Below are 16,194 nucleotides of genomic sequence, written 5' to 3'. Positions count from 1 at the left end.
ACGCCCAGTCGACCCCCAAGTTGGCCTTGGAGTTATCATTAACCCAGTGCGCAATCTGGTCCGCCGCCAACAACGTATTCGCCATGCGTTTGGGATCCGAGAGGTCGGTCATCTGGCTGATGAGGTGGCTGCGCCGCTGTAGCGGGAGCACCCGCCGGATGATGAAGGCGGTGATAAGGTCGGTGCCGGTGAGCCCCTCCTGCTCCTTCATCACCGACACCCGCTCGCACAGGTTGAGAACCTCCTGCGATGGTAGCTTGGGGTAGTACCCCTAGTTCAGCTTCCCCCACGGCGGCGAGTTGATGAACGGCGGAAGGTTGATGCGGTCCTCGCCGACGCTGCGGACGTAGAAGGAGGAATTCTGCCATTTCTTGGCAGAATCCTCCAGCGGCATCTTCGGGCAGTCGGCGCCCGACCGCTTGGTGATGATGGCCGCCCCGCACTCAGACATCTCTCCGGCCTTCGGCCCCTACTGCTTCAGAGAGAAGAAGTGCACCCAGAGGTCGATTGAAGGCTTGACCCCCAGGTACCCCTCGCAGAGGATGACGAAGCCAGATAGCTGCACGATCGCGCTGGCGCCAAGGTGATGAGGCTGGAGCTCGGAGAACTCCAAAAGCTCGTGGAAGAAGCCGCTCGCGGGCATCCCGAACCCGTGCTTGAAGTGCAGCAGGAAGACCACCCGCTCCGAGGCTCTGGGCCGCGGCTCCCGCTCGCCTTGCGGGAGGCGAGCCTCGACCTCCTCCGCCCTTGCCAGGCGCCTGGTGCCGCAGAGATATGCGATGCCGTCGAGGATGACGGTCGAGCCCATCCACGGCCCTGACCGCAGCGCCATCATCCCACGCGCGAAGAAGAAGAAGAAAGGGTAAAGGAAGATGGCAGGAAAGTTCTGCTCGGAACGGCGGGCGTCTCAGCTGGTGGTGACCCTCGGAAGCAGAGGGAGGACGAGGAGGCAGGGGTACGCGAGCGTGAGTGATCTCAGCCACCCCCTTGCCCCCAATTTATAGGCCACTATTCAAAACGTGGGGAAGTGGGGTCGTCTACGCTCGCCCCTCCCACTTCCCCATAATAAGTGCGCACGTACGCATGCAATAACTGCATGGAGAATAGCAACCGACCTACGGAAGCCACAATAAATCCACGTGCGTGGGCCGAGGGCATGCAGCGGCGGGCCCCAGAGCGTCGCCCCATCATATCGCGCGCGTGGCCTGTCAGGTCGTTCCGGCTCCCAAAGGATTGCCCAAGATTCGTCGAGCTCCTCGGTTTCTAATACGTCTCCAACGTATCTATAATTTTTGATTGCTCCATGCTATATTATCTACTGTTTTGGGAAATATTGGGCTTTATTTTCCACTTTTATATTATTTTTGGGACTAACCTATTAACCGGAGGCCCGGCCCAGATTTGCTGTTTTATGCCTATTTCAGTGTTTCGAAGAAAAGGAATATCAAACGGAGTCAAAACGGAACGAAATCAACTAGAGAAGTTATTTTTGGAACGAAAGCCACCGGATAGACTTGGACTCCACGTCAGGAGATACGGGAGGTGCTCACGAGGGTGGGGGGCGCACCCCCCCTAGGGCGCGCCCCTGCCTCATGGAGCCCTCGAGGCTCCCCTGACGTACTTCTTCCGCCTATATAACTCCACGTACCCTAAAACTTCCAGAACAGAGATTAGATCGGGAGTTCCGCCGCCAAAAGCCTCTGTAGCCACCGAAAACCAATCTAGACCCGTTCCGGCACCCTGCCGGAGGGGCAGTCCTTCTCCGGTGACCATCTTCATCATCCCGGTGCTCTCCATGACGAGGAGGGAGTAGTTCTCCCTCGGGGCTGAGGGTATGTACCAGTAGCTATGGGTTTGATCTCTCTCTCTCTCTCTCTCTCTCGTGTTCTTGATTTGGCACGATCTTGATGTATTGCGAGCTTTGCTATTATATTTGGATCCTATGATGTTTCTTCCCCCCTCTACTCTCTTGTAATGGATTGAGTTTCCCCTTTGAAGTTATCTTATCGGATTGAGTCTTTAAAGATTTGAGAACACTTGATGTATGTCTTGCCGTGGATATCTGTGGTGACAATGGGATATCACGTGATTCACTTGATGTATGTTTTGTTGATCAACTTGTGGGTTCCGCCCATGAACCTATGCATAGGGGTTGGCACACATTTTCGTCGTGATTCTCCGGTAGAAACTTTGGGGCACTCTTTGAGGTTCTATGTGTTGGTTGAAAAGATGAATCTGAGATTGTGTGATGCATATCGTATAATCATACCCATGGATACTTGAGGTGACATTGGAGTATCTAGGTGACATTAGGGTTTTGGTTGATTTGTGTCTTAAGGTGTTATTCTAGTAGGAACTCTAGGGCTGTTTGTGACACTTATAGGAATAGCCCAACGGATTGATTGGAAAGAATAACTTTGAGGTGGTTTCATACCCTACCATAATCTCTTCGTTCGTTCTCCGCTATTAGTGACTTTGGAGTGACTCTTTGTTGCATGTTGAGGGATAGTTATGTGATCCAATTATGTTATCATTGTTGAGGGAACTTACACTAGCGAAAGTATGAACCCTAGGCCTTGTTTCAACGCATTGCAATACCATTTACGCTCACTTTTATCATTAGTTACCTTGCTGTTTTTATATTTTCAGATTACAAAAACTATTATCTACTATCCATATACCACTTGTATCACCATCTCTTCGCCGAACTAGTGCACCTATACAATTTACCATTGTATTGGGTGTGATGGGGACACAAGAGACTCTTTGTTATTTGGTTGCAGGGTTGCTTGAGAGAGACCATCTTGATCCTACGCCTCCTACGGATTGATAAACCTTAGGCCATCCACTTGAGGGAAATTTGCTACTGTCCTACAAACCTCTGCACTTGGAGTCCCAACAACTTCTACAAGAAGAAGGTTGTGTAGTAGACATCAAGCTCTTTTCTGGCGCCGTTGCCGGGGAGGTTAGCGCTTGAAGGTATATCTTTAGATCTTGCAATCGAGTCTTTTAGTTTCTTGTTTTATCACTAGTTTAGTTTATAAAAGAAAATTACAAAAAATGGAATTAAGTTTGTCTCATACGCTTCACCTTTTTAATATCTTTCGTGAGTATGATGGAAAGGATAATTGTGCTCAAGTGCTAGAGGAAGAAATCTATAAAATGTTTGGCACTAAATGTTTGAATGATGACCATGATTGCAATGTTGTTAGTATGAATTCCTTGAATAACCATGATGCTAATGATATGCAAAGCCACAAGCTTGGGGAAGCTATGTTTGATGAAGATGATATTTTTTTGTCCCCCAAGTTTTGATGAGCAAATTTATTATGATGAAAGCATGCCTCCTATCTATGATGATTATTGTGATGACACTTATGCTTTAAAGAATAATGATAACCATGAAACTTGTCATCTTGATCTTAATTTTCAATCACATGATAGTTATTTTGTTGAGTATGCTCCCACTATTATCCATGAGAAGAATTTTGCTTGTGTGAAGACTAGTAAATTTTCTATGCTTGTAGATCATGAAAAGAATGCTTTAGGTGCAGGTTATATTGTTGAATTCATTCATGATGCTACTGAAAATTATTATGAGGGAGGAACATATGCTTGTAGAAATAGCAATAATATCAAGTTTCCTCTCTATGTGCTTAAAATTTTGAAGTTATGCTTGTTTTACCTTCCTATGCAAGTTGATTCTTGTTCCCATAAGTTGTTTGCTCAAAAAATCCCTATGCATAGGAAGTGGGTTAGACTTAAATGTTCTAGTCATATTCTTCATGATGCTCTCTTTGTGTTTCAATTCTTATCTTTTATGTGAGCATCGTTGAAATCATCACGCCTAGCTAGGGGCGTTAAACGATAGCGCTTGTTGGGAGGCAACCCAATTTTATTTTTGTTCCTGTTTAGTAATAATAATTCATCTATCCTCTGTTTAGATGTGGTTTTATGTGTTTAATTAGTGTTTGTGCCAAGTAGAACCTTTGGGAAGACTTGGGGAAAGTCTTGTTGATCATGCTGTCAAAAACAGAAACTTTAGCGCTCACGAGAATTGCTGCCATTTTTATTTAGAGAGTGCTATTTAGGTTATTCTTTTTGAATATGATTAATAGATAAATTCCTCAGGTCCAGCAATTTATTTGAGAATTTTAAGAGTTCTAGAAGTATACGTTTGATCCAGATTACTACAGACTGTTCTGTTTTTGACAGATTCTGTTTTTCATGTGTTGTTTACTTATTTTGATGAATCTATGGCTAGTAAAATAGTTTATAAACAATAGAGAGGGTGGAAGATAGTAGATATTACACCAATATTAATTTAGAATGAGTTCATCACAGTACCTTATGATGGTGATTTATTTTCTTATACTAACGGAGCTTACGAGTTTTCTGTTAAGTTTTGTGTTGTGAAGTTTTCAAGTTTTGGGTAAGGATTCGATGGATTATGGAATAAGGAGTGGCAAGAGCCTAAGATTGGGGATGCCCAAGGCACCCCAAGGTAATATTCAAGGATAACCAAGCGTCTAAGCTTGGGGATGCCCCAGAAGGCATCCCCTCTTTCGTCTTCGTTCATCGGTAACTTTACTTGGAGCTATATTTTTATTCACCACATGATATGTGTTTTGCTTGGAGTGTCATATTATTTTCTTTAGCCTTGCTTGCTGTTTGAATAAAGTACCAATATCTGAAATTATTAAATGAGAGAGTCTTCACATAGTTGCATAATTTTTTGACTACTCATTGATCTTCACTTATATCTTTCGGAGTAGTTTGTCGTTTGCTCTAGTGCTTCACTTATATCTTTTAGAGCATGGTGGTAGTTTTATTTTGAAGAAATAGATGAACTCTCATGCTTCACTTATATTATTTTGAGAGTCTTAAATAGCATGGTAATGTGCTTAAAAATCCTAATATGCTAAGCATACAAGATTTGTAAGAATTCTTATGAGTGTGTTGAATACTAAGAGAAGTTTGATGCTTGATGATTGTTTTGAGATGTGGGGGTGATAATATCAAAGTCATGCTAGTTGAGTAGTTGTGAAATTGAGAAATGCTTGTGTTGAAGTTTGCAAGTCCTGTAGCATGCACGTATGGTAAACGTTGTGTAACAAATTTGAAACATGAGGTGTTATTTGATTGTCCTCCTTATGAGTGGCGGTCGGGGACGAGCGATTGTCTTTTCCAACCAATCTATCCCCCTAGGAGCATGCGCGTAGTGCTGAGGTTTTTGATGACTTGTAGATTTTTGCAATAAGTATGTGAGTTTTTTATGACTAATGTTGAGTCCATGGATTATACGCACTCTCACCCTTCCATCATTGCTAGCCTCTTCGGTACCGTGCATTGCCCTTTCTCACATTGAGAGTTGTTGCAAACTTCGCCGGTGCATCCAAACCCCGTGATATGATACGCTCTTTCACACATAAACCTCCTTATATCTTCCTCAAAACAGCCACCATACCTACCTATTATGGCATTTCCATAGCCATTACGAGATATATTGCCATGCAACTTTCCACCATACCGTTCATCATGACACATTCATCATTGTCATATTGCTTTAGCATGATCATGTAGTTGACATAGTATTTGTGGCAAAGCCACCGTTCATAATTCTTTCATACATGTCACTCTTGATTCATTGCATATCCCGGTACACCACCGGAGGCATTCATATAGAGTCATACTTTGTTCTAGTATCGAGTTGTAATCATTGAGTTGTAAATAGATAGAAGTGTGATGATCATCATTCAATAGAGCATTGTCCCAAAAAAAAGAGAGAAAAGAAAAGGCCAAAAAAAGAAGGCCCAAAAAATATATAAAAAAGGGGCAATGCTACTATCCTTTTTTCCACACTTGTGCTTCAAAGTAGCACCATGATATAGCGAGTCTCATATATTGTGCTTCAAAGTAGCACCATGTTCTTCATATAGAGAGTCTCATATGTTGTCACTTTCATATACTAGTGGGAATTTTTCATTATAGAACTTGGCTTGTATATTCCAACAATGGGCCTCCTCAAGTGCCCTAGGTCTTCGTGAGCAAGCAAGTTGGATGCACACCCACTTTGTTTCTTTTGTTGAGCTTTCATACATTTATAGCTCTAGTGCATCCGTTGCATGGCAATCCCTACTCCTCGCATTAACATCAATCGATGGGCATCTGCATAGCCCATTGATTAGCCTCGTTGATGTGAGACTTTCTCCTTTTTGTCTTCTCCACATAACCTTCATTATCATTATTCTATTCCACCCATGATGCTATATCCATGGCTCACGCTCATGTATTGCGTGAAGGTTTATAAGTTTGAGATTACTAGAGTATGAAACAATTGCTTGGCTTGGCATCGGGGTTGTGCATGATGATAGCATTCTTGTGTGATGAAAATGAAGCATGACTAAACTATATGATTTTGTAGGGATGAACTTTCTTTGGCACATGTTATTTTGAGAAGACATAATTGCTTAGTTAGTATGCTTGAAGTATTATTACTTTTATGTCAATATGAACTTTTGTCTTGAATCTTTCGGATCTAAATATTCATATCACAAGTAAGAAGAATTACATTGAAATTATGCCAACTAGTATTCCACATCAAAAATTATCTTTTTATCATTTCCCTACTAGAGGATGAGCAGGAATTAAGCTTGGGGATGCTTGATACGTCTCCAACGTATCTATAATTTTTGATTGCTCCATGCTATATTATCTACTGTTTTGGGCAATATTGGGCTTTATTTTCCACTTTTATATTATTTTTGGGACTAACCTATTAACTGGAGGCCCAACCCAGATTTGCTGTTTTATGCCTATTTCAGTGTTTCGAAGAAAAGGAATATCAAACAGAGTCGAAACGGAACGAAATCAAGTGGAGAAGTTATTTTTGGAACGAAAGCCACCAGATAGACTTGGACTCCATCTCAGGAGATACGGGAGGTGCTCACGAGGGTGGGGGCGCGCCCCCCTAGGGCGCGCCCCCTGCCTCGTGGGGCCCTCGAGGCTCCCCTGACATACTTCTTCTGCCTATATAACTCCACGTACCCTAAAACATCCAGGACAGAGATTAGATCGGGAGTTCCGCTGCCAGAAGCCTCCGTAGCCACTGAAAACCAATCTAGACCCGTTCCGGCACCCTACCGGAGGGGGCAATCCTTCTTCGGTGGCCATCTTCATCATCCCGGTGCTCTCCATGACGAGGAGGGAGTAGTTCTCCCTCGGGGTTGAGGGTATGTACCAGTAGCTATGTGTTTGATCTCTCTCTCGTGTTCTTGATTTGGCACGATCTTGATGTATCGCGAGCTTTGCTATTATATTTGGATCCTATGATGTTTCTTCCCCCCTCTACTCTCTTGTAATGGATTGAGTTTCCCCTTTGAAGTTATCTTATCGGATTGAGTCTTTGAAGATTTGAGAACACTTGATGTATGTCTTGCCGTGGATATCTGTGGTGACAATGGGATATCACGTGATTCACTTGATGTATGTTTTGGTGATCAACTTGCGGGTTCCGCCCATGAACCTATGCATAGGGGTTGGCACACATTTTCGTCGTGATTCTCTGGTAGAAACTTTGGGGCACTCTTTGAGGTTCTATGTGTTGGTTGAATAGATGAATCTAAGATTATGTGATGCATATCGTATAACCATACCCATGGATACTTGAGGTGACATTGGAGTATCTAGGTGACATTAGGGTTTTGGTTGATTTGTGTCTTAAGGTGTTATTCTAGTACGAACTCTAGGGCTGTTTGTGACACTTATAGGAATATCCCAACAGATTGATTGGAAAGAATAACTTTGAGGTGATTTCGTACCCTACCATAATCTCTTCGTTCGTTCTCCGCTATTAGTGACTTTGGAGTGACTCTTTGTTGCATGTTGAGGGATAGTTATGTGATCCAATTATGTTATCATTGTTGAGGGAACTTACACTAGCGAAAATATGAACCCTAGGCCTTGCTTCAACGCATTGCAATACCGTTTACGCTCACTTTTATCATTAGTTACCTTGCTGTTTTTATATTTTCAGATTACAAAAACTATTATCTACTATCCATATACCACTTGTATCACCATCTCTTCGCCGAACTAGTGCACCTATACAATTTACCATTGTATTGGGCGTGTTTGGGACACAAGAGACTCTTTGTTATTTGGTTGCAGGGTTGCTTGAGAGAGACCATCTTGATCTTATGCCTCCTACGGATTGATAAACCTTAGGTCATCCACTTGAGGGAAATTTGCTACTGTCCTACAAACCTCTGCACTTGGAGGCCCAACAACGTCTACAAGAAGAAGGTTGTGTAGTAGACATCAGTTTCCCGCCATGACCAAGACGCCGTGATCCGGCTTCCGGAAGCCGGCACACAGTGTGTGTTGCCGGACCGGCGGTAACCAAGTTTGCCACTACACAGGGGGAAACTGCGAAGGCGCACCACCCGAAGACAGCGGACTTTCACAGCTTCAGGGAAAACCGTCGGGGGGATGAACCCCAGGCAGGCAACGGAACTCGGATCCTTTTCAAAAACAACGGGGCTAGCATCGCCCCTCAATCCGGCCCGACCTTGGCTGAGTTGCTCGACTCGGCTAGGTCGCTTGATCTGGCCAAGCAAGCAGGCCGACCCGGCCAGGCTCCTCGACTCGGCCCCAACAACCAAACTCAAGACTTCTCTAGCAAGCTAGTACCACCCTTGTGTGTTCTCCAAACCCGACCAAGGGCTAGTGGCCGTCCACTCCCAGCCGTACGATGGGACGAGTCTCCTCCAGCTAATGATCAATGCCACAGTACCTCGCCCATGCCTCTGGTCAGCCGGACGAGGCAATAATGCCCTCCACGTACCCGCTGACTAGGGCAGACGTGGCTACAGTGCCCTATGCCTACCCACTGGCTAGACCTTGCGTGGCAATAGTGTCCCGGCGTGACCAATGACGCCCACAAGAGGCGACCTGACGGAGCGACACTGTAGCTGACTCAACCCGACCATGCCCTGACGATCGACAAGATGGCAGACAGTGCCCCCCTAGGCGCATGGGGCCCATGCCCAGGGAACCCGGCGAGCCCTGGTACCCGGTGGGTCCCAGCACCGGGTTCCTAGACACTGACAACCCGGTCCTATGGCCTTGTAATATTACCCTTGTACCCCTGGGGGGTTGACCTATAAAACCCCCAGGAGCCCCCATGCATACGGGCATAACCCACTTCATTCACACAATCGATCACACACACCCAACAAAGCAACACCCTAGGAGAGGGAGCAGCCTAAGCCTTGGCCAGACCTCCTTCTCCCTCCATACAGCTCTAGGAGCAACTCTGTACTATTACACATAAACCACACTCGGCAGGACTAGGGGTGTTATCTCTCCGGAGAGCCCTGAACCTGGCTATGTCTTGCATCACGCGCTCGCTCATCTCGACCTTGCCTCTGGAGTCCACCAGTGCCCTCGAGCCTCCTCCTCTCTTTAGCCATCCCATGGCATCTGCCGTGCGCCCACCATGACAGGAGAGTTTTCTTTGGAACAAACATTATCCAGGGAATTTGGAGTAGACGTCAAGAAAGAAACAAGGTGGCCACGAGGCAGGGAGGCGCGCCTGCCCCCTGGCCACGCCCCCACCCTCGTGGGCCCCTCGCAGCTCCAATGACCTACTTCTTCCTCCTATATATATTAATATACCCCGAAAACATCCAGGAGCACCACGAAACCCTATTTCCACCGCCGCAACCTTCTGTACCCAAGAGATCCCATCTTGGGGCCTTTTCTGGAGCTCCGCCGGAGGGGGAATCGATCACGGAGGGCTTCTACATCAACACCATAGCCTCTCCAATGATGTGTGAGTAGTTTACCATAGACCTTCAGGTCCATAGTTATTAGCTAGATGGCTTCTTCTCTCTCTTTGGATCTCAATACAATGTTCTCCTCGATCTTCTTAGAGATCTATTTGATGTAACTCTTTTGCGGTGTGTTTGTCGAGATCCGATGATTTGTGGGTTTATGATCAAGTTTATCTATGAACAATATTTGATTCTTCTCTGAAATCTTTTATGTATGATTGGTTATCTTTGGAAATCTCTTCGAATTATCAGTTTGGTTTGGCCTACTAGATTGATCTTTCTTGCAATGGGAGAAGTGCTTAGCTTTGGGTTCAATCTTGCGGTGTCCTTTCCCAGTGACAGCAGGGGCAGCAAGGCATGTATTGTATTGTTGCCATCAAGGATAAAAAGATGGTGTTTATATCATATTGCTTGAGTTTACCCCTCTACATCATGTCATCTTGCCTAATGCGTTACTCTGTTCTTATGAACTTAATACTCTAGATGCATGCTGGATAGCGGTCGATGTGTGGAGTAATAGTAGTAGATGCAGAATCGTTTCTGTCTACTTGTAGCGGACGTGATGCCTATATACATGATCATGCCTAGATATTCTCATAATTATGCACTTTTCTATCAATTGCTCGACAGTAATTTGTTCACCCACCATAATACTTATGCTATCTTGAGAGAAGCCACTAGTGAAACCTATGGCCCCCGGGTCTATCTTTTATCATATAAGTTTCCCATCTATTTTATTTTTCAATCTATATCATAAAATACCAAAAATATTTATCTTGTTATTATTATCTCTATCAGATCTCACTCTCGTAAGTGACCGTGAAGGGATTGACAACCCCTTTATCATGTTGGTTGCGAGGTTATTATTTGTTTGTGTAGGTACGAGGGACTTGCGTGTAGTCTCCTACTGGATTGATACCTTGGTTCTCAAAAACTAAGGGAAATACTTATGCTACTTTGCTGCATCACCCTTTCCTCTTCAAGGGAAAACCAACGCAGTGCTCAAGAGGTAGCAAGAAGGATTTCTGCCACTCTTGCCGGGGAGATCTATGCACAAGTCAAGACATACCAAGTACCCATCACAAACTCTTATCCCTCGCATTACATTATTTTCCATTTGCCTCTGGTTTTCCTCTCCCCCACTTCACCTTGCCGTTTTATTCGCCCTCTTTTTCCGCTCGCCTATTTTTCCGTTCGCCTCTTTTTCGCTTGCTTCTTGTGTCGCCATGTGTCGTTATGGCTAATCCTTCTATCATTGTTAGTACTCCCGATCATGAAGTTCTTAATTTTAAACAAAGGGAGGGAGAAAATCTAAAAGATACTTGGCATAGAATTTGAAATGCTCAGAATAGATCTACTAGGAAGCAATCCACTTCCGTTCTTCTTCACAATTTTTATGTAGGCATCACTCCTTGGAACATATATATTCTTGATACCATTACCGGAGGAAATTTCTTGGGTAGCCACACTTTTGATTCTTATAATGCTATGATAGATTTGTTTGGCCCACCACCTCTTTTGGTTAATGGAACTATTTTAACTTTGGAACATGTGATGCAAATGCTTGAAATTATTGAAAATAAAGTTGGCTCTGTGGAGTTGATTGAAAATTTGGATAAAAAGATCCACAACCCAATCACTCAATATGGACCTAAGGTAGGGGTTACTCTTATTTTTTTAAATAAAATGAACCTATAGTTAACGAAAGAATAGATCAAGATTCCACAAGAATTGGTAAACTTGAGGATATTATTACTAATTTAGGGTCTGCCTTTTCATCCGTTAAAAATACTCCAAATCATCCTACTACCGAGATTGCCAAATTAATGTATGTTCCTAAAAATAAGGGTGAATGTTCTAGTAAGGAAAATGTGGATCTCAAGTCAATAAGTGTTCTCCCCAACTTCTTCACTATCATTAAGGAACCTTTTGCTACAAATGAATTTATGGATTTCTTGCCTAGGAGTTTGATCATTAATAAAAAGAAGGAAACTCCCAAGGGTTATAAGTGTGCTATTGAAGAATTGCCTACCAAAGATGATAATACCTAGATCTATTCTTGCTTTTATGCCTAGCTAGGGGCGTTAAACGATAGCGCTTGTTGGGAGGCAACCCAATTTTATTTTTGTTTCTTGCTTTTTGGTTATGCTTAGTAATAAATAATTCATATAGCCTCAATTTATATGTGTTTTCATGCTTTTAATTAGTGTTTGTTCCAAGTAGAACCTTTGGGAAGACTTGGGGGAAGTTTTAGCGATCTTGCTGTAAAAAACAGAAATTTTAGCGCTCACGAGATTTGCTGCCATTTTTTTACTGGAGAGTGCGATTAGTTTGATTCTTTTTGAAGATGATTAATAGACAAATTCCTCACGTCCACCAATTTATTTAAGAATTTTTGGGTTTACAGAAGTATTCGAAAACTACAGATTACTACAGACTGTTCTGTTTTTGACAGATTATTTTTTTCGTGTGTTGTTTGCTTATTTTGATGCATCTATGGCTAGTATCGGAGGGTATGAACCATAGAGAAGTTGGAATACATTAGGTTTAACACCAATACAAATATAAAGAATGAGTTCATTACAGTACCTTAAGTGGTGGTTTGTTTTCTTATACTAACGAAGCTCATGAGATTTTCTGTTGAGTTTTGTGTTGCGAAGTTTTCTCGTTTTGGGTAAAGATTTGATGGATTATGGAACAAGGAGTGGCAAGAGCCTAAGCTTGAGGATGCCCAAGGCACCCCAAGGTAAAATTCAAGGACAACCAAAAGCCTAAGCTTGGGGATGCCCCGGAAGGCGTCCCCTCTTTCGTCTTCGTCTATCGGTAACTTTACTTGAGGCTATATTTTTATTCACCACATGATATGTGTTTTTCTTGGAGTGTCTTGTATGATTTGAGTCTTTGCTTTTTAGTTTACCACAATAATTTTTTCTGTACACACCTTTTGGGAGAGACACACATGAATTGGAATTTATTAGAATACTCTATGTGCTTCACTTATATCTTTTGAGCTAGATAATTTTGCTCTAGCGCTTCACTTATATCTTTTAGAGCATGGTGGTGGTTTTATTTTATAGAAATTATTGATCTCTCATGCTTCACTTATATTATTTTGAGATTCCTTTAAAAGAGCATGGTAATTTTCTTTAGTTATAAAATTAGTCCTAATATGATAGGCATCCAAGATGGGTATAATAAAAACTTTCGTAAAAAGTGCATTGAATACTATGAGTAGTTTGATACTTGATGATTGTTTTGACATATGAAGATGGTGATATTAGAGTCATGTTAGTTGAGTATTTGTGAATTTGAGAAATACTTGTGCTAAAGTTTGTGATTCCCGTAGCATGCACGTATGGTGAACCGTCATGTGATGAAGTCGGAGCATGATTTATTTATTGATTATCTTCCTTATGAGTGGCGGTCGGGGATGAGCGATGGTCTTTTCCTACCAATCTATCCCCCTAGGAGCATGTGCGTAGTACTTTGTTTCGATAACTAATAGATTTTTGCAATAAGTATGTGAGTTCTTTATGGCTAATGTTGAGTCCATGGACTATATGCACTCTCACCCTTCCATCATTGCTAGCCTCTCTAGTACCGCGCAACTTTCGCCGGTACCATAAACCCACCATATACCTTCCTCAAAAAAGCCACCATACCTACAAATTATGGCATTTCCATAGCCATTCTGAGATATATTGCCATGCAACTTTCCACCGTCCCATTTATTATGACATGCTTCACCATTGTCATATTGCTTTGCATGATCATGTAGTTGACATCGTATTTGTGGCTAAGCCACCATTCATAATTCTTTCATACATGTCACTCGTGAGTCATTGCACATCCCGGTACACCGCCAGAGGCATTCACATAGAGTCATATTTTGTTCTAAGAATCGAGTTGTAATTTTTGAGTTGTAAGTAAATAAAGTGTGATGATCATCATTATTAGAGCATTGTCCCATGTGAGGAAATGATGATGGAGGCTATGATTCCCCCACAAGTCGGGATGAGACTCCGAATGAAAAAGAAAAAAAAGAAAAATAGGCCATAAAAAAGAGAGAAAAGGCCCAAATAAAAATAATAAAAAATGAGAGAAAAAGAGAGAAGGGACAATGTTACTATCCTTTTACCACACTTGTGCTTCAAAGTAGCACCATGATCTTCATGATAGAGAGTCTCCTATGTTTTCACTTTCATATACTAGTGGGAATGTTACATTATAGAACTTGGCTTGTATATTCCAATGACAGGCTTCCTCAAATTGCCCAAGGTCTTCGTGAGCAAGCAAGTTGGATGCACACCCACTTAGTTTCTTTTGTTGAGCTTTCATACACTTATAGCTCTAGTGCATCCGTTGCATGTCAATCCCTACTCACTCACATTGATATCTATTGATGGGCATCTCCATAGCCCGTTGATATGCCTAGTTGATGTGAGACTATCTGCTCCTTTTTGTCTTCTCCACAACCACCATTCTATTCCACCTATAGTGCTATATCCATGGCTCACGCTCATGTATTGCGTGAAGATTGAAAAAGTTTGAGAACATCAAAAGTATGAAACAATTGCTTGGCTTGTCATCGGGGTTGTGCATGATGTAAATATTTTGCATGGAGAAGATAGAGCATAGCCAGACTATATGATTTTGTAGGGACAGCTTTATTTGGCCATGTTATTTTGAGAAGACATAATTGCTTTGTTAGTATGCTTGACGTATTGTTATTTTTATGTCAATATTAAACTTTTGTCTTGAATCTCAAATCTGAACATTCATGCCACAATAAAGAGAATTACATTAAGAATTACGCTAGGTAGCATTCCACATCAAAAATTCTATTTTTATCATTTACCTACTCGAGAACGAGCAGGAATTAAGCTTGGGGATGCTTGATATGTCTCCAACGTATCTATAATTTTTGATTGTTGCATGCTATTATGTTATCTGTTTTGGATGTTAATGGGCTTATTTATACACCTTTATACTATCTTTGGGACTAACCTACTAACCCAAGGCCCAGTTCCAATTTTACTTTTTTTTTGCCTATTTCAGTGTTTCGCAGAAAAGGAATATCAAAGGGAATCCAAATGGAATGAAACCTTTGGGAGAGTTATTTTTGGAACAAACATGATCCAAGGGACTTGGAGTAGACGTCAAGAAAGAAACATGGTGGCCACGAGGCAGGGAGGCGCGCCCCCACCCTCGTGGGCCCCTCGCAGCTCCAGCGACCTACTTCTTCCTCCTATATATATATATATATATTCATATACCCCGAAAACATCCAGGAGCACCACGAAACCCTATTTCCACCGCCGCAACCTTATGTACCCAAGAGATCCCATCTTGGGGCCTTTTCCGGAGCTCCACCGGAGAGGGAATCGATCACGGAGGGCTTCTACATCAACACCATAGCCTCTCCGATGATGTGGGAGTAGTTTACCACAAACCTTCGGGTCCATAGTTATTAGCTAGATGGCTTCTTCTCTCTCTTTGGATCTCAATACAATGTTCTCCTCGATCTTCTTGAAGATCTATTTGTTGTAACTCTTTTTGCTGTGTGTTTGTCGAGATCCTATAAATTGTTGGTTTATGATCAAGTTTATCTATGAACAATATTTGATTCTTCTCTGAAATCTTTTATGTATGATTGGTTATCTTTGCAAGTCTCCTTGAATTATCAGTTTTGTTTGGCCTACTAGATTGATCTTTCTTGCAATGGGAGAAGTGCTTAGCTTTGGGTTCAATCTTGCGGTGTCCTTTCCCAGTGACAGCAGGGGCAGCAAGGCACGTATTGTATTGTTGACATCGAGGATAAAAAGATGGTGTTTATATCATATAGCTTGAGTTTATCCCTCTACATCATTTCATCTTGCCTAATGCGTTACTCTGTTCTTATGAACTTAATACTCTAGATGCATGCTGGATAGCGGTCGATGTGTGGAGTAATAGTAGTAGATGCAGAATCGTTTCGGTCTAGTTGTCGCAGACATGATGCCTATATACATGATCATGCCTAGATATTCTCATGATTATGCACTTTTCTATCAATTGCTCGACAGTAATTTGTTCACCCACCGTAATACTTATGCTATCTTGAGAGAAGCCACTAGTGAAACCTATGGCCCCTGAGTCTATCTTTTATCATATAAGTTTCTCATCTATTTTATTTTGCAATCTTTACTTTCAATCTATATAATAAAATACCAAAAATATTTATCTTATTATTATTATTATCTCTATCAGATCTCACTCTCGTAAGTGATCGTGAAGGGATTGACAACCCCTTTATCGTGTTGGTTGTGAGGTTCTTATTTGTTTGTATAGGTATGAGGGACTTGCGTGTAGTCTCCTA

The sequence above is a fragment of the Triticum urartu genome, chromosome 3A (assembly GCF_056163025.1).
Source record: "Triticum urartu cultivar PI428250 chromosome 3A, HENAU_Tu73, whole genome shotgun sequence".
Classification (NCBI taxonomy): domain Eukaryota; kingdom Viridiplantae; phylum Streptophyta; class Magnoliopsida; order Poales; family Poaceae; genus Triticum; species Triticum urartu.
Note: the sequence above shows the minus strand (reverse complement) of the source record.